This window comes from Balaenoptera acutorostrata, chromosome 14, assembly GCF_949987535.1.
Source record: "Balaenoptera acutorostrata chromosome 14, mBalAcu1.1, whole genome shotgun sequence".
Lineage (NCBI taxonomy): Eukaryota > Metazoa > Chordata > Mammalia > Artiodactyla > Balaenopteridae > Balaenoptera > Balaenoptera acutorostrata.
This window is the reverse complement of record NC_080077.1, coordinates 40317531-40339707: the sequence shown is the minus strand read 5'-3', so window position 1 is coordinate 40339707 and position 22177 is coordinate 40317531. Positions and strand designations below refer to the sequence as shown.

Below are 22177 nucleotides of genomic sequence, written 5' to 3'. Positions count from 1 at the left end.
TCACAGCAAGATTCTTTTTGACCCAGCTCCCAGAGAAATGGAAATAAGTACACAAATAAACAAATGGGACCTAATGAAACTGAAAAGCTTTTGCACAGCAAAGGAAACCATAAACAAGACCAAAAGACAACCCTCAGAATGGGAGAAAATATTTGCAAATGAAGCAACTGACAAAGGATTAATCTCCAAGATTTACAAGCAGCTCATGCAGCTCAATAACAAAAAAACGAACAACCCAATCCAAAAATGGGCAGAAGATCTAAATAGACATTTCTCCAAAGAAGATATACAGATGGCCTACAGACACATGAAAGAATGCTCAACATCATTAATCATTAGAGAAATGCAAATCAAAACTACAATGAGATATCATCTCACACCGGTCAGAATGGCCATCATCAAAAAATCTAGAAACAATAAATGCTGGAGAGGGTGTGGAGGAAAGGGAACACTCTTGCACTGTTGGTGGGAATGTAAATTGATACAGCCACTATGGAGAACAGTATGGAGGTTCCTTAAAAAACTACAAATAGAACTACCATACGACCCAGCAATCCCACTACTGGGCATATACCCTGAGAAAACCATAGGTCAAAAAGAGTCATGTACCAAAATGTTCATTGCAGCTCTATTTACAATAGCCAGGACATGGAAGCAACCTAAATGTCCATCGACAGATGAATGGATAAAGAAGATGTGGCACATATATACAATGGAATATTACTCAGCCATAAAAAGAAATGAAATGGAGGTATTTGTAATGAGGTGGATGGAGTTAGAGTCTGTCATACAGAGTGAAGTAAGTCAGAAAGAGAAAAACAAATACAGTATGCTAACACATATATATGGAATCTAAGGGAAAAAAAAAAAAAAAAGGCCATGAAGAACCTAGTGGCAAGACGGGAATAAAGACACAGACCTACTAGAGAATGGACTTGAGGATATGGGGAGGGGGTGGGGTGAGATGTGACAGGGTAAGAGAGTGTCATGGACATATATACACTACCAAATGTAAAATAGATAGCTAGTGGGAAGCAGCCGCATAGCACAGGGAGATCAGCTCGGTGCTTTGTGACCACCTAGAGGGGTGGGATGGGGAGGGTGGGAGGGAGGGAGATGCAAGAGGGAAGAGAAATGGGAACATATTGTATATGTATAACAGATTCACTTTGTTATAAAGCAGATGCTAACACACTATTGTAAGGCAATTATACTTCAATAAAGATGTTTGAAAAAAAATAAATAAATAAAAAATAAAATCACAACTAACACATGGTTATTGACTATTATTTAACATGTTTCTGGGCTGCTAAATAGTAAGTCAACTGATAGCACTAACAAGAATTAATAAGAGCGCTGTAATGTGACCAATTTCAGAAATATGCAAAATAGATAAATTTCATATATATACATATATGTGAGTAATTACATTTATAATAGCAATAAAATATGTGGGTCATTGTACAAACTTTAGAAAATACAGTAAATTAAGAAATATAAACCAAAGATCACCTAACATTACTCTGCAGAGGTGTCCACTATTAATATCTTGCTGTGTTTCCATGTAAATATTTACAGATTGGTTTTTTTCTTATAAATCATGCTTATATTGCATATTTTTTTTAACATGTTTACTCTACCTAACTTGAGATTACGATTTTCCTATGCTTTTACATTGTTGGGTTTTTTAAACATAATTTTTATTATGGCATAATAGTTTACATATGGTAAAGAATGAAATTTGGGAGTTTCACCACTAAAAATGCTGACATTTCTTTTTTCAGGAGGAAGAAATGATTCTCCAAGCAACAAGGATATTTTCTACATTCCAAAAGCTATTGAATATATGACATTAATAGACATTCTAATTCCTACCTCTTTAAAATCTCTGGTGTTAGAAAAAGACAATTGACAATATAATGACAGTAATATTAAGAAGTATCTGGGTTCTTTATTTTTCTGAGTTACCAACAAATCCCAAGCTGCCCTGATATATTGCCTTGAGACATCACCATTACGAGAAAGAATCCTCCACATGTTTATGAGCCTTAATTTGCAGATTTTTTTTACCTGTAGTCACAAGAAATTGCTTCCCTAAAGCACTTGTCAGGGATAGACTGAAGGATATATACCTTTTAGAAGTGATGAGAGATGCTTCTAGCAGTACTTTCCAAATCACCACCTAAGGATTCCATATGATTCCAAGAAGGCTTCGAGGGCTCTTGTGATGTCAGTCTTGTCTCTGTGCAGCCTCCTCTCCCCCAACCACAGCAGGTTCATAGATATTGAAGAATAAAGAAAAGGAACTAAAGGAAGTGACAAGCTGGAAGGAAATAGGAAATTTAAATCAGTTTTGAATGTACAAAGCCTGGAAGGCCAAAACCTGGAAAAGAGTAGAAACTCAACGGGTGTTCAACTCTGAGCTTCTATATTCTCATCTGCAAAAGAATGAACCAGTAATAATTGAGCTCTACCTCTATGTCAAGCCCTTTAAATGCATAATTTAATTTAAACCTCACAATTGTCTATGGTAGGGATTGTCATCCTAATTCTGTAAAGGAGGGGTCTGAAATTCAAAGCAGTTAGAAGTCAGGTCTCAGGTGATGCAACTAGTAAATGCCCCAGGCAGGATTCCCCACCCACCTCTCTATGATCCCCAAAAACAAGCCCCTCTCATTTGTCAGAATAAATGTACTTTCCCCACTGATTGTTGTGAATACTAAAAGTTTAGGATGAAAGAAGATTATAGTCATCTGTTAATGGAAAATCCATATTGAGTTAAATTTGGCAAAGACCTAGAAACGGGTATTATTTAAATGTGTACTATAAATGGCACAGTTAAAGAGTATAGTGAGAAAGGGGGAAAGCTGATGATATAACTGAAGATTTTTTCACTCCATTATATTATATATAGGAAATCTATATATTTTCATATTTTTAAAATTTGTCACATTAATAAATTCTTTTATTAGTTTTAATAATTAGAAGCCAGTTCATAAAGGGCCTTGGGTACCAGAGTTAGGAATTTTGTTTTTATTTATCTATCTTGGGGTCCCACAAAAAGAATTTTGAGCACAGTGGTAACAGCACAAGATTTGCATACTGAAAGACTACTCTTCAAAGATTTATTTTGTGAGTAGAATGGCCTATCAGTAAAGAAAGTCTATGTTATGTTGCAGTCAAAAATCTAAAATTCTCGGGCTTCCCTGGTGGCACAGTGGTTGAGAATCTGCCTGCCAGTGCAGGGGACACGGGTTCAAGCCCTGGTCTGGGAAGATCCCACATGCCGCGGAGCAACTGGGCCCGTGAGACACAATTACTGAGCCTGCGCGTCTGGAGCCTGTGCTCCACAACAAGAGAGGCCGCGACAGTGAGAGGCCCGCGCACCGCTTGCCACAACTAGAGAAAGCCCTTGCACAGAAACGAAGACCCAACACAGCCATAAATAAATAAATAAATAAAATTTTAAAAAAAATCTAAAATTCTCAGTGGCTTAAAACAACTAAAATTTATTTCGTGGTTTGTCTCAGGTTTAGGGTGGAGACAAGGGTACTATTCCATTTCATCCTCATTCAAGGACGCTGGCTGGCAGAGCCTTCACACGTGAGCATCACCAGCAATAATAGCAAAAGAGGGTAGGGGACAAGTGACTTGAGCCCTTGTCCTGATAGGTTCCCAACAAGAAGTGACACATGTCACATCTCACATTTCACACAGGGACAAAACAGTGCAGCTTTACCTTGTGCTGGAAGGAAGAGAATTGAAAATACTGCTGAAGAGCACAAATATTTATCACTAATAACTTTTTAAAAAAATGAGACTAGACATAAGAAGACCAGTTTACCAACTGATGAAATTCAACATGAAAGAGACAATGAGGACCTGAGTCAGGAAAGTGGCTGAGGGTACAGAAAGAATAATGCAGGTCAAAGCAGTAACTACAGGACATGGACATATCTTGGATACAGATGGGGAAAAATAAAACACAAAATGCAAAGATCACCTATGCACCTAAAGTCTTGATAAAGTTTTGAGTTTTTTTCCAAAGTAGAAAGTGCTTTTAACTAACTTTCCAATGGGTTTAACTTGTTTTTTAAAAGTTACTCAGGAGGAGCTTCAAGATGGCGGAAGAGTAAGACATGGAAATCACCTTCCAACCCACAAATACGTCAGAAATACATCTACATGTGGAACAACTCCTACAGAACACCTACTGAATGCTGGCAGAAGAACTCAGACCTCCCAAAAGGCAAGAAACTCCCCCACGTACCTGGGTAGACCAAAAGAAAAAAGAAAAAACAGAGACAAAAGCATAGGGACGGGACCTGCACCAGTGGGAGGGAGCTGTGAAGGAGGAAAGGTTTCCACACACTACGAAGGCCCTCTGCAGGCAGAGACTGCGGGTGGCGGAGGGGGAAGCTTCGGAGCCGCGGAGGAGAGCGCAGCCACAGGGGTGCGGAGGGCAAAGCGGAGAGATTCCCGCATGGAGGACCGGTGCCGACCAGCACTCACCAGCTCGAGATGCTTGTCTGCTCACCCACCAGGGCGGGCGGGGGCTGGGAGCTGAGGCTCGGGCTTCGGTCGGATCGCAGGGAGAGGACTGGGGTTGGCTGTGTGAACACAGCCTTAAGGGGGCTAGTGTGCCACAGCTGCCAGGAGGGAGTCCGGGAAAAGGTCTGGAGCTGCCAAAGAGGCAAGAGACTTTTTCTTGCCTCTTGGTTTTGCAGTGCGTGAGGAGAGGGGATTAAAACCACTGCTTAAAGGAGCTCCAGACGCAGGCGCAAGCCGCGGTTATCAGCACGGACCCCAGAGACGGGCATGAGACGCTAAGGCTGCTGCTGCCGCCACCAAGAAGCCTGTGTGCGAGCACAGGTCACTATCCACACCGCCTCTCCCAGGAACCTGTGCAGCCTGCCACTGCCAGGGTCCCGTGATCCAGGGACAACTTCCCCGGGAGAACGCACGGCATGCCTCAGGCTGGTGCAACGTCACGCCGGCCTCTGCCGCTGCAGGCTCGCCCCGCACCCATACCCCTCCCTCCCCCCAGCCTGAGTGAGCCAGAGCCCCCGAAGCAGCTGCTCCTTTAACCCCGTCCTGTCTGAGCGAAGAACAGATGCCCTCAGGCGACCTACACGCAGAGGCGAGGCCACATCCAAAGCTGAACCCCAGGAGCTGTGCGAACAAAGAAGAGAAAGGGAAATCTCTCCCAGCAGCCTCAGGAGCAGCGGATTAAATCTCCACAATCAGCTTAATGTACCTGCATCTGTGGATTACCTGAATACACAACAAATCATCCCAAACTGTGGCGGTGGACTTTGGGAGAAACAATATATATATATTTTTTTTCCCTTTTTCACTTTTTGTGAGTGTGTATGTGTATGACTCTGTGTGTGATTTTGTCTGTGTACCTTTGTTTTTACCATTTGTACTAGGGTTCTGTCTGTCCATTTTTTTTTTTTTTTAGTATAGTTTTTAGCACTTGTTATCATTGGTGGATTTGTTTTTTGGTCTGGTTGCTCTTCTTTCTTTCTTCCTTTCTTTTTTATTACTTTTTAAAATTTTTTTATTTTTAATAATTATTTTTTATTTTAATAACTTTATTTTATTTTTTCTTTCTTTCTTTTTTCTCCCTTTTGTTCTGAGCTGTGTGGATGATAGGGTCTTGGTGCTCTGGCCAGGCGTCAGGCCTGTGCCTCTGAGGTGGAAGAGCTGAGTTCAGGACACTGGTCCACCAGATACCTCCCAGCTCCACGTAATATCAAATGGCAAAAGCTCTCCCAAAGATCTCCATCTCAACACCAAGACCCAGCTCCACTCAGCAACTAGCAAGCTACACTGCTGGACACCCTATGCCGAACAACTAGCAAGACAGGAACACAACCACACCCATTAACAGAGAGACTGTCTAAAATCATAAAAAGGTCACAGACACCCCAACACACCACCAGACGTGGGTCTGCCCACCAGAAACACAAGATCTAGCCTCATCCACCAGAACACAGGCACTAGTCCCCTCAACGAGACAGCCTACACAACCCACTGAGCCAACGTTAGCCACTGGGGGCAGACACCAAAAACACCAGGAACTATGAACCTGCAGCCTGTGAAAAGGAGACCCCCAAACACAGTAAGTTAAGCAAAATGAGAAGACAAAGAAACACACAGCAGATGAAGGAGCAAGGTAAAAACCCACCAGACCAAACAAATGAAGAGGAAACAGGCAGTCTACCTGAAAAATAATTCAGAATAATGACAGTAAAGATGATCCAAAATCTTGGAAGTAGAATGGAGAAGGTACAAGAAACTTTTAACAAGAACCTAGAAGAACTAAAGAGCAAACAAACAATGATGAACAACACACTAAATGAAATTAAAAATTCTCTACAAGGAATCAATAGCAGAATAACTGAGGCAGAAGAATGGATAAGTGACCTGGAAGATAAAATAGTGGAAATAACTACTGCAGAGCAGAATAAAGAAAAAAGAATGAAAAGAATTGAGGACAGTCTCAGGGACCTCTGGGACAACATTAAATGCACCAACATTTGAATTATAGGGGTCCCAGAAGAAGAAAAGAAAAAGAAAGGGACTGAGAAAATATTTGAAGAAATTATAGTTGAAAACTTCCCTAATATGGGAAAGGAAATAGTTAATCAAGTCCAGGAAATGCAGAGAGTCCCATAAAGGATAAATCCAAGGAGAAACACACCAAGACACATATTAATCAAACTATCAAAAATTAAATACAAAGAAAAAATATTAAAAGCAGCAAGGGAAAAACAACAAATAACATACAAGGGTATCCCCATAAGGTTAACAGCTGATCTTTCAGCAGAAACTCTGCAAGCCAGAAGGAAGTGGCAGGACACATTTAAAGTGATGAAAGGGAAAAACCTACAACCAAGATAACTCTACCAGCAAGGATCTCACTCAGGTTTGATGGAGAAATTAAAAACTTGACAGACAAGCAAAAGCTAAGAGAATTCAGCACCACCAAACCAGCTTTACATCAAATACTAAAGAAACTTCTCTAGGCAGGAAACACAAGACAAGGAAAAGACCAACAATAATAAACCCAAAACAATTAAGAAAATGGGAATAGGAACATACATATTGATAATTACCTTAAATGTAAATGGATTAAATGCTCCCACCAAAAGGCACAGACTGGCTGAATGGATACAAAAACAAGATCCGTATATATGCTGTCTACAAGAGACCCACTTCAGACCTAGGGACACATACAGACTGAAAGTGAGGGGATGGAAAAAGATATTCCATGCAAATGGAAATCAAAAGAAAGCTGGAATAGCAATTCTCATATGAGACAAAAGAGACTTTAAAATAAAGACTATTACAAGAGACAAAAAAGGACACTACATAATGATCAAGGGATGAATCCAAGAAGAAGATTTAACAATTGTAAATATTTATGCACCCAACATAGGAGTTCCTAAATATATAAGGCAGATGCTAACAGCCATAAAAGGAGAAATCGACAGTAACACAATCATAGTAGGGGACTTTAACACCCCACTTTCATCAATGGACAGATCATCCAAAATGAAAATAAATAAGGAAACACAAGCTTTAAATGACACATTAAACAAGATGGACTTAATTGATACTTATAGAACATTCCATCCAAAAACAACAGACTACACTTTCTTCTCAAGTGCTCATGGAACCTTCTCCAATATACATCATATCTTGGGTCACAAATCAAGCCTTGGTAAATTTAAGAAAATTGAAATCGTATCAAGAATCCTTTCTGACCACAAAGCTATGAGACTAGATATCAATTACAGGAAAAAGTCTGTAAAAAATAAGAACACATGGAAGCTAAACAATACACTATTTAATAACCAAGAGCTCACTGAAGAAATCACAGAGCAAATCAAAAAATAGCTAGGAACAAATGACAATGAAAATACAACAACCCAAAACCTATCAGATGCAGCAAAAGCAGTTCTAAGGGGGAAGGTTATAGGAACACAATCCTACCTCGAGAAACAAGAAACACCTCTAATAAACAACCTAACCTTACACCGAAAGCAATTAGAGAAAGAAGAACAAAGAAACCCCAAAGTTAGCAGAAGGAAAGAAATCATAAAGATCAGATCAGTAATAAAGGAAAAAGAAATGAAGGAAACGATAGCAAAGATCAATAAAACTAAAAGTTGGTTCTTTGAGAAGATAAACAAAATTTATAAACCATTAGCCAGACTCATCAAGAAAATAAGGGAGAAGACTCAAATCAATAGAATTAGAAATGAAAAAGGAGAAGTAACAACTGACACCACAGAAATATAAAGCATCATGAGAGATTACTACAAGCAACTATATGCCGATAAAATGGACAGCCTGGAAGAAATGGACAAATTCTTAGAAAAGCACAACCTTCCGAGACTGAACCAGGAAGAATTAGAAAATATAAACAGACCAATCACAAGCACTGAAATTGAGACTGTGATTAAAAATCTTCCACAAACAAAAGCCCTGTACCAGATGGCTTCACAGGCAAATTCTAGCAAACATTTAGAGAAGACCTAACACCTGTCCTTCTCAAACTCTTCCAAAATACAGCAGAGGGAGGAACACTCCCAAACTCATTCTACAAGGCCACCATCACCCTGATACCAAAACCAGAGAGAGAGGTCACAAAGGAAGAAAACTACAGGCCAATATCACTGATGAACATAGATGCAAAAATTCTCAACAAAATTCTAGCAAACAGAATCCAACAGCACATTAAAAGGATCATCCACCATGATCAAGTGGTGTTTATCCCAGGATGCAAGGATTCTTCAATATACGCAAATCAATCAGTGTGATAAAACATATTAACAAATTGAAGGAGAAAAACCATATGATCATCACAATAGATGCAGAAAAATCTTCTGACAAAATTCAACACCCATTTATGATAAAAACCCTCCAGATAGTAGGCATAGAGGGAACTTACCTCAACATAATAAAGGCCATATATGACAAACCCACATCCAACATCGTCCTCAATGGTGAAAAACTGAAACCATTTCCACTAAGATCAGGAACAAGACAAGGTTGCCCACTCTCACCACTATTATTCAACATTGTTTTGGAAGTTTTAGCCACAGCAATCAGAGAAGAAAAAGAAATAAAAGGAATCTAAATTGGAAAAGAAGAAATAAAGTTGTCACTGTTTGCAGATGACATGATACTATACATTGAGAATCCTAAAGATGCTACGAGAAAACCACTAGAGCTAATCAATGAATTTGGTAAAGTAGCAGGATACAAAATTAATGCACAGAAATCTCTTGCATTCCTATACACTACTGATGAAAAATCTGCAAGAGAAATTAAGGAAACAATCCCATTTACCATTGCAAGAAAAAGAATAAAATACCTAGAAATAAACCCAGCTAAGGAGACAAAAGCCTGCAGGCAGAAAACTATAAGACACTGATGAAAGAAATTAAAGATGATACAAACAGATGGAGAGATATACCATGTTCTTGGATTGGAAGAATCAACATTGTGAAAATGATTATACTACCAAAAGCAATCTACAAATTCAGTGCAATCCCTATCAAACTACCAATGGCATTTTTCCAGAACTAGAAGAAAAAATTTCACAATTTGTATGGAAACACAAAAGACCCTGAATAGCCAAAACAATCTTGAGAAAGAAAAACTGAGCTGGAGGAATCACGCTTCCTGACTTCAGACTATACTACAAAGCTACAGTAATCAAGACAGCATGGTACTGGCACAAAAAGAGAAATATAGATCAATGGATCAGGATAGAAAGCCCAGAGATAAACCCACACACATGTGGTCACCTTATTTTTGAAAAAGGAGGCATGAATATACAATGGAGAAAAGACAGCCTCTTCAGTAAGTGGTGCTGGGAAAACTGGACAGCTACATGTAAAAGAATGAAATTAGAACACTCCCTAACTCCATACACAAAAATAAGCTCAAAATGGATTAAAGACGTAAATGTAAGGTCAGACACTATAAAACTCTTAAAGGAGAACTTGGGCATAACACTCTATGACATAAATCACAGTAAGATCCTTTTTGACTCACCTCTTAGAGAAATGGAAATAAAAACAAAAATAAACAAATGAGACCTAATGAAACTTAAAAGCTTTCACACAGCAAAGGAAACCATAAACAAGATGAAAAGACAACCCTCAGAATGGGAGAAAATATTTGCAAACAAAGCAACTGACAAAGGATTAATCTCCAAAATTTACAAGCAGCTCATGCAGCTCAACATCAAAAAAACAAACAACCTAATCCAAAAATGGGCAGAAGACCTAAATAGACAAATTTTCAAAGAAGGTATACAGATTGCCAACAAACACATGAAAGAATGCTCAACATCATTAATCATTAGAGAAATGCAAATCAAAACTATAATGAGATATCACCTCACACCAGTCAGAATGGCCATCATCAAAAAATCTACAAACAATAAATGCTGGAGAGGGTGTAGAGAAAAGGGAACCCTCTTGCACTGTTGGTGGGAATGTAAATTGATACAGCCACTATGGAGAACAATATGGAGGTTCTTTAAAAAAGTAAAAATAGAACTACCATACGACCCAGCAATCCCACTACTGGACATATACCCTGAGAAAACCATAATTCAAAAAGTGTCATGTACCACAATATTCATTGCAGCTCTATTTACAGTATCCAGGACATGGAAGCAACCTAAGTGTCCATCGACAGATGAATGGATAAAGAAGATGTGGCACATATATACAATGGAATATTACTCAGCCATAAACAGAAATGAAATTGAGGTATTTGTAGTGAGGTGGATGGACCTACAGTCTGTCATACAGAGTGAAGTAAGTCAGAAAGAGAAAAATACCATATGCTAACACATATATATGGAAACTAAAAAAAAAAAAAAAAAAGGTCTTGAAGAACCTAGGGGCAGGACGGGAATAAAGACACAGACCTACTGGAGAATGGACTTGAGGACACGGGGAGAGGGAAGGGTAAGCTGGGACCAATTGAGAGAGTGGCATGGACATATATACACTACCACAGGTAAAACCGATAGCTAGTGGAAAGCAGCTGCATAGCACAGGTAGATCAGCTCAGTGCTTTGTGACCACCTAGAGGGGTGGGGTATGGAGGGTGAGAGGGAGGGAAACGCAAGAGGGAAGTGATATGGAGATATATGTATATGTATAGCTGATTCACTTTGTTATAAAGCAGAAACTAACACACCATTGTAAAGCAATTATAGTCCAATAAAGATGTTAAAAAAATAAAATAAAATAAAAATAAATAAATAAATAAAAGGTACTCAGATTAGAGCAAGGGAAATAATTTATATAGGAAGTTGTTCACCAATTTTTATTTCTCAGTATAAAAAAAACCTGTCAGTTACTGTAAAAGAAGTCTGTTTAAAAAGGTGTTAAGAAAAATGTATTCAGGAAACTAATGAAAAAATTATGTTAACAATCTAAACTCGAAATCCCATTTCAAACATACAAACAATAATCACATCCAGTAGCCTTCCAACAAATCTTCATTATCAACATGATCTGAGAGCAGCATTAGAACTTGGAAAAAAAATGATGGAACTAGAATAAATTTACAGCATAGAACTGACTTACTTCTGGGACTATATTTCCTAAGTAAAAGCCACAGAATTAGTCCCTAGAGTAATATATTATTTAAGCTGGAAGGAACAAAGTGTTTGTGGTAAACATGTTCAGGAACTTAGAAGTGAATACTAATTTAGCAATAAGATATACTTCAATTATTTATGCCAAATAAAGGCAGTTTTCCCTGGCAAGGGTGTAGGAAGGTCTGTGGTATTGCTGTTAAAATTGTAGGATGGGAAACACTGAGTCAGCATTTCCTTACCCTGGTCACAGTGTTACTTTACCACGATGGAGAGGTTGTGAAACAAAGCACATTCTTTCCCATTCTGATATGATACTGTATGGATATCCTGGCATTTGTTTGTTTCTCTGCTGAGAATTGTATCACAAACCTCAGTAGAACAAGGCAGAATGTTAAGAAAATAAATATTCAACTTGATCTAAATTTATGTAGTTACAGTTCTGCGTGTGCACTGCTCTCCACATTTTAAGTTGAATTATTAGTCACAGGAGAAGAAAGTATACCTAATTCCCTTCAAATGTTTCAGTCAATTTTCATAAGTTATAAACCTGGAAGTCCCATTAGAAGTTGATCTCCCTAAATGTAACTCTGGAACATCCTTAAATAATGCCAGACAAATGAGAATCCATACAGAAATATTAGGGCAGAATATTGTACAATTTTTTTTATTATCATCAACTCCCTCTTTGTTTTCAAATCATGCTAAACAAAACTATAGAGGACATTATTTTTAAATTCAGAAAAATTACAGATTTTAGATTTAATGAAGTATAAAACCCCACATTTCAAAACTAATTTTTTTCAAACTTTTAGTTGCTTTCTTCATTTTCCAACCATATAAAAAACTTAAGTAGATGATCAGATCCCCAAGAGTTACAAGATTTGTGTATTTCTAGTTCTGCCATTGGTCTTATATAAGACACAAAATTTTTCTGTGTGCTTCAACACCCTTGTCTACTAAACAGATAAAATAAATTTATTTCTCCAAACAAATCTGAAAATTTTTCCATTGGAAATATATAATCAACTTGTCCTTCTGAGTGTGCAAAACCAAAAATCCCCATTTCCATACAACTACTGTAGTTTTCTTTATATTGAACTTAGGGTAAGATTAGACAGACTTTTCCAAATGCATCTAAAATAATAGGCAAAACATTGTTTTCAGATTTAAAAGCTCTTCACATCCTATTTGCAACTTCTAATAATCTTTCAAAGTAGACAGAAAGGACATTACTTTCCTACTTTACAGACCAGAGAACTGAGGTTTAAGAGGTAAAGCAATATTTCCCAAGGCTACGTTGCTATTCTGAGGGCTGGCCAAGAGCTCTTTCTGCTGCACTATATTGTATATGTACCAAAGAAATCTAAGATATGGTCACCAACCTTAGTAAGTATTAATGTATTAGTGAGTCAAAACACTCAAATCCAAGGAGGAACAAACATAGAAGGAAACATATTGAAAGAAAAGTCAAGCAAAATGAATTCTACCTACTATATGTAGAAATTGAGAAAGGATCTCGATGACCTAGAGCCTTCCAGAAATATCTCATGACAGAGCATAATATTTAAAACTCATTATTTGGGCAGGTGAGTGAAGTTAGGAGGCTTTCTGATTAGGAGGGGAAGTCTTTGCTAAAACAGAGACAGGAACAGGTGTGTGTACCTGAGACACTGAAGACAAGAGGATACACATATGCCTGAAGCAAAGCTTGAGAGGCAAAGAGGGCTGGAAAAAAATTGGAAAGATAGAAAATGACAGCTCTGTTGAAGTCTTGAAAGTGTTGTTGCAGAGTTTGTCTTTAAGGTAAACGTTGAAAAAGGACAGTGTTCTAAAGTTGGTGAAAGCTCTGTGAAATTTCCTTTTAGTCTGGCTAATACACATGTGTGTTTGAATCAAACTGGAGTCACAATGTTACAGCAACTTAAGTTAAAAGAGATCAGTCAAGAATGGTAAGCCATGACAGCGAGGAAGAAGGCATATCCATTTTTTTGTTAAAGAGTGGGTACAGGCGAACAACTGAAAGAATATTTGAAAGGTATTACATCTGGGTGCTCAGAACAATGAATAGGAGGCGTTTCATTGAGAATATGGTTAACAGCCATTAGTGTCAGATGTGGAGGAGATTGTGGACTGATGGAGAAAAAAATCAGAGCTGCTAAAAAAAAAAAATCACATCCCTGGATAACCTTTAAAAGTTTACAGTCATTTTTCATTAACAATATGAGATTGCAAGTGAACATAAGCACAACCAATCACAGGTATACTTATAATGTCTTATGTATATAGAGCTATACTACAAAATTGTTTTGCTATGTTATAAGTGTAGCAACATGATGAATGGGATGTTTTTGTTGCCCTGGAATTAGTGACTAAGATTCAGGTCTGAGCTACAAAGAGATATCCTATACTACTAATCAACCTAAAGAGAACTGCAAACAATGGAATCCTTCCTCCAGGAGTTACTGAGTGGTGGCTGAACCCACTGTTCTTAGTAATCTCCACAAGCGCCTCCCTCTAGTCACATAAGCAGGGATGGGGAAAGTAGGGGGAATTGGAATAAAATTGCTGGAATTGTAGGGAACGGTTGTTGTTTTCTTCCTCCCTTTCCCATTGCCAATTTTGAGGAGAGGGTATTCAAGACAATTATTCATAAGAGGTGCCTGCAAAAAAAGAGAACAAGGAAACTGGTATTTTATTCCTAGCTGGACATTAGCTTATGAAGTGGACTTGTTGATCTTTTTCATTATTGTATTGAACAAAGGAAAAGGAGAATGGGGCGTGGGGGAAGAGGGTAGAACAGAAGAGGGGGCAGCTGTGGAAAGTCTGAACTACCACCATGAGGAACAGAAAGGAGGCAGGTCAAGTGGATCTCATGGAAGATAGCTAGTCTTGAGCCCTGTTGAACATTCCAAGCCCAAGGTGGCAACATAGGCCTATTGCACTGAACATTCAGGAACAGACTCAGAGAAGTAATTAGGAAAAAATAAAATGGGATTTGGTCCCTCACATCAGGGAACCTTGAAATGGGCAGACTCCACTCCCAAACACAAGGCACAACAAGAAATTCAGACATACACCCTAAAGGAGAATTGGCATCAAACTCTCTTATCCCGAAGAGCATCAAAAGGCAAAAGGTCAAACAATTCGAGTTCCGTTATAGACATTCAGCCCTCTCCGTCTTTTTCCTCCTTTCTTTTAACAAAGGAAAGGAAACACACACACACATACACACAGAAAAGAAAGAGGAGAGAGTGAAAACACAAACATTTCTTCTCCGATTTAAGTCTCTTGGGACAAATCTTCAAGAGATGAGTAAACAAAAGAAAAGGATGAGAATTAAGAAGATGACAGCTTTTTATGCTGGAAAGTAACAATAAAGATGGGATAGTCAACGGCACATGGTTGCAGGCAGTGATTGAGAAACAAATGAAAGCCTCATGGTAATTTCCCACAGTTCAGACTGCTCAATAAAGCAATACATAACGATTTAAGTAGAGTATTTTCTAAAATATCTGATACTCAGGAAAGATGTTTTGATTCTTTATACATAAATAGAAAACATATCTGAAGTTTTGGAGGCTTTCTTTTTTTTTAATTTCCAGCAGACACAAGCTATGGAATGAACAAAATTCAACCTATACATTAAAATGCAAGTAAACTGCAAACTATTCAACAGAATTGGAGTCTAGATTTTTCTTTTGGAAAGCATCCTTTGTTCTCAAATGTTTTGGAATAAAAATGAGTCAAAAGTCCAAGTTAGATAAAAATGTCAGCTTTAGAGAAAGTGGTAAATTAACTTTAATAGAGTTTATGAGTGTACGGCAGATACACATCATTCTTAAGTTATACCAGAAAACAAAATAGAAGACAACAAAAACAAAAATAAGCTTATTCTAGATTCAGTGAAATACCCTTCTTTGCTTAACGGGAATAACAGAATAATGGCTCTTTACCGAGTAATATTTAATAATTTATAGAAAAGTATATAAAAACTTCATTCTTGTGAGTTTAGGTGTTCCTGGAGTGTCTGTAGGATTCTCATAGCACACGTGGCTGCAGAAGATCACTTGACCAAAGCTGTCTGCTCCAACAGAAAGCCTGCCCCAATACTAAAACATTAAGAAACCTTGGGAAATAGCTATAGGCTAAAACAGTTGTGATTCAGACATTAGGCAATGTATTAAATGCTCTTCGTCTCTATTTAAATAAGCAGTGATTCTGATTTTGAATCTGCGTGAGTCATTTGTTTTCTGAGTGTAACTTGGAAATTAAATTCTAACATCATAGATGGATTTAAACTCTGACTGCCTTCAGCACACAAAGCAGTAAGAGGTTTGAACATAAAGTTCACAAGCCAGGTCAGAATACATCCTACTTCCTAGTCATATCTGCTGTTTGTTATTTCTGTAATGCATATTTTACTCTAAGCATTCACTCAACCCAACATCATTCTCCCTATAGATGGGGGAATGTTTGGCATTTAATTGCTGTAAGATGAGAACTCTGTGCACCAGTTTCTCACAGCAGCAGTCCAGGCCTCTTCCTTCTTTTCCTAATGTGCCCTGAAATTGTTCCAGTTGATTGTAAACACTTGCCAGCAAGTTCTGAAGTGTGTCCAGTTGTTTTTTCAGCTTGCTGTTAAAAGTATTCACACTACGGCCTCAAGCTTTAATTTCTTCCATTTGAGAAGAAATGGTCATCCAGTCATCTTTCAGCTCACAAGGCCAGAAGAAATCATCTTTCGTTGCAGATAACCCCAGGTTCTGGCATGTTCTTCATTAATAAAATCAATCCCTGGGAATATAAAACTGAGATAGTTCAATTTGATCTGACAGATAGCGTCCAGAAACATAAACCAATTGACATCTGAAGAGACTTGAGGGATTAAAACACATTCCGTACATCTGTTCAGCTTCCCAGTGCAGGTTTTCCCCCAACATCTCCCAAGATCCATTCTACCTTTCAGTCTGACAGCCTCATCTACAACAGCTATGTGTTCAAAGAAAACAGAGCTGTTATAGAATACAAAGACATAAAACAAAATGCACTTAAAATCGCAATCCAATGACAGAAAGGTTTTGAAATAAGGATCCAGTGAGTAAGATTTCCTATATATTTTCCCTAAGCAATAGACCTTTTGTGAGTGATGAATAACTTACTGATTTAAAATTCTATTACTGTGGCACTTAGATTAAAGTCACAGTCTGATTAAATAAAAACATGTTTCAGAATGATAAAATTTCATGCCTATCAAGTTTCTGTATTACAGCTTGAAAAATGACATTTTACCTCTCCACTGTAATACCACACTGATATTATAACAAAGTTCTACGAACTCCATTGGCAAAGACCTAACTCTCCTGATTAAGTACAGCTTTAAGACCCCAAAGTGACATTGGAAAATATTTTCATAATGCCGGAAACTCAGGTGCAATTAAAAAATATATTATTGAGCACTATTAATGCAGAAAGCTCTCCCTTCATATTTATTATAACATTTAATGATATATTTTAAATTGCTAAAAATCTACAAAAAGACAAACTGCTGATTATGCCCATTATGACTGAAATAAATTACGGAAGAACATGAAGACTCCTGAAAGATAGAACAATTCCAAATAGATAAAGTATGGTTAGCATGCACCTTCATACCAATTCTCCAGTTCTAAGAAACATAAAAGTTCCTCTGAATTTATTTCAGAGGCAAGATCAGAGCCTGAGTGATGTCAAAAGACTCCCCAGCAGTCTTTGTGTACCTTCAATATGTCAAAGCAGATAAGTTGCTCTTGTTGGGTCACTGACAATTGTACAGGAAACAATAACTTTGCCCTTTTTGATATTTCAAACAGCTCCCCTTCCTTGTCTGTGTCTACAGGCTTAGACCCAAGGAGACAGGATTTTCCTTCTGGCAAAAGAGCCTCTCCCACATCAGGAGTTCAAATCTCTCCCTACAATGAGTTTTCTCTAGTCACAGAGTTTCTTTAATACCATGTTATGGCTCTTACCTACAGTACTGGTATTTGAAAGTAAGTTCCATATGACATTAAGTTGTAATCAACTCCTCCATCAGCCTCACCAAAATTCCATTAAGTAATGTTTCCAAAAATTCCAGTCAGTCCACGACATTATTAGGTTTTGAAATTGTACCACCCATCTTTTTCACAATGATATTGAATTTAATCAGCTCTTTTCTATGCACTGTACTTTGTGATGTTTGTTTTAATCTCCCAAGCAGTTTCTTCCAGATTTTCAATGTGTTTGTCATTTAGAAGTCCAACTTTGCTATTTTAGGCAAGAGTACTTCAAGTTTTCCCTCCAGGGAGGTCATGGAGTTACGTAGTTTGATTCTGAAAATAATTTCCTGAAACAAACCTTTCATGTGGAATCCAGAGTTCTTGACAGAGTCATTTTCCCTCTAACTTGCCTTGTTTAGATGGTGTAGAAAATTAAAGCGCCTGATGTCAAATGCTAAATGTGTGGCTCATATGGACCATATACTCTAACTGGTCTTCCATGACAAAATGCTCGTTGGAAAGTGGAAGATCTTCTCAACCATTCAGATGAGTATATATTTTAGAACCAAAGTTCTAAATGTGACTTTAGAAAAAATGGCCTTTGATTTCTCTAACATAATCAAAGGATGGGTTAGAAAATTAGTCTCCCACATGATAGTAATCCATCTGCTGAGTTTGTAAGAACAGAACATAATAGTAAATGATAATAAATTTGGAGACGTTTTCTTGTTTGAGAAATCAATTAATGTCCCTTTAAAATATATATGTATTAAGAATATATGTATATAACTATTTGATTTCATTTGTTTTGGTCAGCATTATTGAGTTATAATTTACACAAAATAAAATTCACCAATTTTAAATGTGCTATTAGATAAATTTTGAGAAATATATGCAGTTATACAACCAGCACCACAATTATGATAAAGAACATTTTCATTATCCTAAAAAATTTTCCTTGTGCCCCTTTGCAGTTACTCCTCTCCCTCTATACCCTGGCCCCTTGAAACTACTGATTTGCTTTCCATCACTATTGTTTTGCCTTTTCTAGAATTTTATATAAATGGAATCACTCAGTATACATATTCTTTATGTCTAGCATCTTTCACTTAGCATAATGCATTTGAAATTCATTCCCTATTGATTAGTATTCCATTAGTTTTCTTTTTCAATTCCTCACCTTCCTAAATCAGAATTAACTTAATTCCAGAAGAGCTGACAGTGGCAATAGTAGCACATCTATGGGACACCCCACACCCACTCCTACCCACAAGGATGCAGCCTTATGTCATGACCTCCTAAAGATGAAAACACTGTTGGCTTCAGATATTTCCTGTGCTCTGGGCTGAATTCTGCAGGTGGTGTTTCCCTGGCTCAATGTCAACTGACTTCTGGCCACTGAGAGACAAGATACTGGAAGGTAGGGGAAGTGGAGTAACCCTAGTATTTCTCTCTGCATCTCTCCATCCTTTGCTTTTGTCAGCTCTTTTGAAAAAGGCTGAATTTCCTCTTTGGCTTCAGCTCCCACCAGACAAGCCCACCATGGTTCCAGTTTCCATTAAGTCAACCTAACCCCTGAGCTCTAAGAGCATCAGTTTATCTCATTCCTTTGTCTTTCAAGCCTAGTGGTGATGAACACTTCTGCTGCTGCCAATTTCTGGATCCTCAGCATTCCTTGTTTGGTTCTCATCTCCAGCATTACCTATGTAAATAATTCCCTGCATTAAATTTCCTCTGCTGTAGCTACTTAAAGTGCATTCTCTTTTCCTGGTTAGATTCTGCTATGAACTAACTGTGATCCCCCAAAATTCATGTGTTGAACCCCTAATCCCAGTGTGATACTATCTGGAGGTAGGCTTTTGGGAGGTAATTAGATCATGAGGGTAGAGCCCTCATGAATGGGATTGGCGCCCTTATAAGAAGAGTTTAGAGAGCTAGCTTGCTCTTCTTTTCCGCCATGTGAGGATACAACATGAAGTCAGCTGTCTGCAACCCTGAAGTGGGCTCTCACCAGAAACCAGCCATGCCGGCACCCTGATGTGGGTCTTTTAGCCTCTGGAGCTGTGAGAAATGAATTTTGTGTTGTTGACAAGGTATTCAGTTTGTGGCATTTTGTTATAGCAGCCCAAGCTGACTAAAACAGACCCTGATTACATTTCACAAAGTCTGAGTCACTAGGTCTTATCCATGTTCACCTAACTTTTAACACAAAACTGATCTCATTTATTTATGAAGCATAATTATTATCCCCATTTATTAAGGAAGAAATGAAGCCTGAAGACGTTATGCATCTATCATACAGAAGGTCACAGTGCTAAAAAGTAACAGAAGTTAAGGTGCTAAGAGGCTGAGAATAGATTAAAGAGGCTGAAATGCACATGGAGAAGTGCTGAGCAGGCTGAGTGTGGTTAGCAGAGAGTAGGAGAGTTTTGCCACAGGGCAGGAGAGTTTACATCTCTTGGGGGAAAAGGTAAAAGTATTCTGCAATCTGTTTTACATGGATGTAAACCTTCTGATCCTCTTTTCTTTTTTTTTTTTTTTTTTTTTTTAAAGGATTTTCTTATTTTATTTATTTATTTATTTATTTATTTTTGGCTGTGTTGGGTCTTCGGTTCGTGCGAGGGCTTTCTCCAGTTGCGGCAAGCGGGGGCCACTCTTCATCGCGGTGCGGGGACCGCTCTTCATCGCGGTGCGCGGGCCTTTCTCTATCGCGGCCCCTCCCGTCGCGGGGCACAGGCTCCAGACGCGCAGGCTCAGCAATTGTGGCTCACGGGCCCAGCTGCTCCGTGGCATGTGGGATCTTCCCAGACCAGGGCTCGAACCCGTGTCCCCTGCATTAGCAGGCAGATTCTCAACCACTGCGCCACCAGGGAAGCCCCCTGATCCTCTTTTCTGTTAAGACTGGAAGGAATGCATTTCCCAGATTAATCACCACAAACAATGTGCCCAATGTTATAAAAATGTACTCTGGCAACAATATCACACCTGGCACAGCAGCTAAAACTGGGGCTACTACCTGATTGAGTCTGTGGTAATCTAACATCCTCAAGAATCCACCAGGTTTTAGCAGGTATAAGACAGGTAAGGTAAATCAAAATATAATGGGAACCACCATCCTGGGGTTTTATGTCTTTAAGGGTGGTGCTAATCACCGTGAGTCCTCCTCAGATGAAATATTATGAACAATTTACTATTTGTTCAGGGGATGGCAGACAGAGTTAAACGATTCTATTTGACCTTTTCTACTACTATAGGCTCATGGAGACAATGTGGGGAATGTACCAATTATCAAGTATGTTTATTCCAATTACACAATGAGAAACTGAAGAAATGACCACTAAATAGATCTGTGGACCCAGGCCTGAGCCCATTGCATTTTATTGCCTGGTTTTCATATGTTCCCACTGTAACAGGGCATCATGATGGCAACCTGGACCCTGTGTCTAGTTCCCAAAATGTTTGGGCATTCCCTTTTCCATATTTTATAGTTGCCTGATTAAGTGTCCATAGGTCCCCTTGGGGAAAGAATTGGGTACACATTACCATGTACATTGCCATGGTGTTACCGGGTCCTTCCTCCATGGAATCTGGCCTCTCTTTCAGTCAATGGAATCCAGGTGTGAAACTGCTTGAGGGCCAGGGATAATGACTTTTAACTGAAGCAACTGCTCTTAGCTTCCTGATCATCCACCCTTGAAACCTTTGTACAGATCAAGCAGTAAACAGCTGGTTATCCTTCTTTTTAATGTCAGAGATACCAGTTCTACTAAGCATCTCCATGCTCAGGCACCCAGGCTGTCTCTCCAACCTTGCCACTCATTATGATAATTACATGTACCTGGTTCCTGATTCGTAAATGTTATCACCTGGCCTTTATTGTTTCAGTATGCCCTTCATCCTCAGTGCTATGTGTTCTGCAGTGGCATTCCTATCTTCAGTCCTGGCCTGCTAAAAGAAGCCACCACTGAATTACTAAGTGATTCAGGTGCCCCTCTCACCAGCACATTCCTGATGGCCACCACTGGACGTTTCCATGGACATATTCCTATGGTGGGTCTTCTGGGCTTAACATAGTTTATTCACTCTATCACAAACACTTGTCTGAATCTTTTACCATACATTTTCCACAGTCTGCCATGAAAATTCTGGCGTCTGAACCTCACTTAATGTAGGCCAGAGGTCAGCAAACAATAGATCTAAACCATCCTGTTACTGTGTTGGTAAATCAAGTTTTATTGGAAAACACACACTCATTCATTTATGTATTGTTTTATGGCTGCTTTTTCATGACAATGACAGATTTGAACAGTTGCAAGAGACCACTTGGCCTGCAAAGCCTAAAATATCTACTATCACTCTCTAGAAGCAAAAGTTTTCTGTCTCCTGGTGTAGGCCATTGTTTTTTCTATGCTTCTAGAAGCCATCCTCGTAGAAGGATATTTGCCAGACTGTTAAATTCTGTATCCTGGGAAAGTAGTCCCAAATTGGTAAACTCTCCCTTATCCAACTTTATTTTCTA

At 38.5% G+C, this 22177-nt stretch overlaps 1 long non-coding RNA gene across 6 annotated transcripts in view; it reads right to left on the bottom strand.

The window, feature by feature from the left end:
- LOC103007431 (uncharacterized) overlaps positions 1-22177 on the bottom strand; it is a 205896-nt gene that overhangs the window by 170015 nt on the left and 13704 nt on the right. For all 6 annotated transcript variants that reach the window (XR_009005270.1, XR_009005268.1, XR_009005267.1 and 3 more), the window contains exon 2: positions 2133-2323. This is a non-coding gene — a long non-coding RNA (uncharacterized LOC103007431). The remainder of the gene's footprint in view (positions 1-2132; positions 2324-22177) is intronic.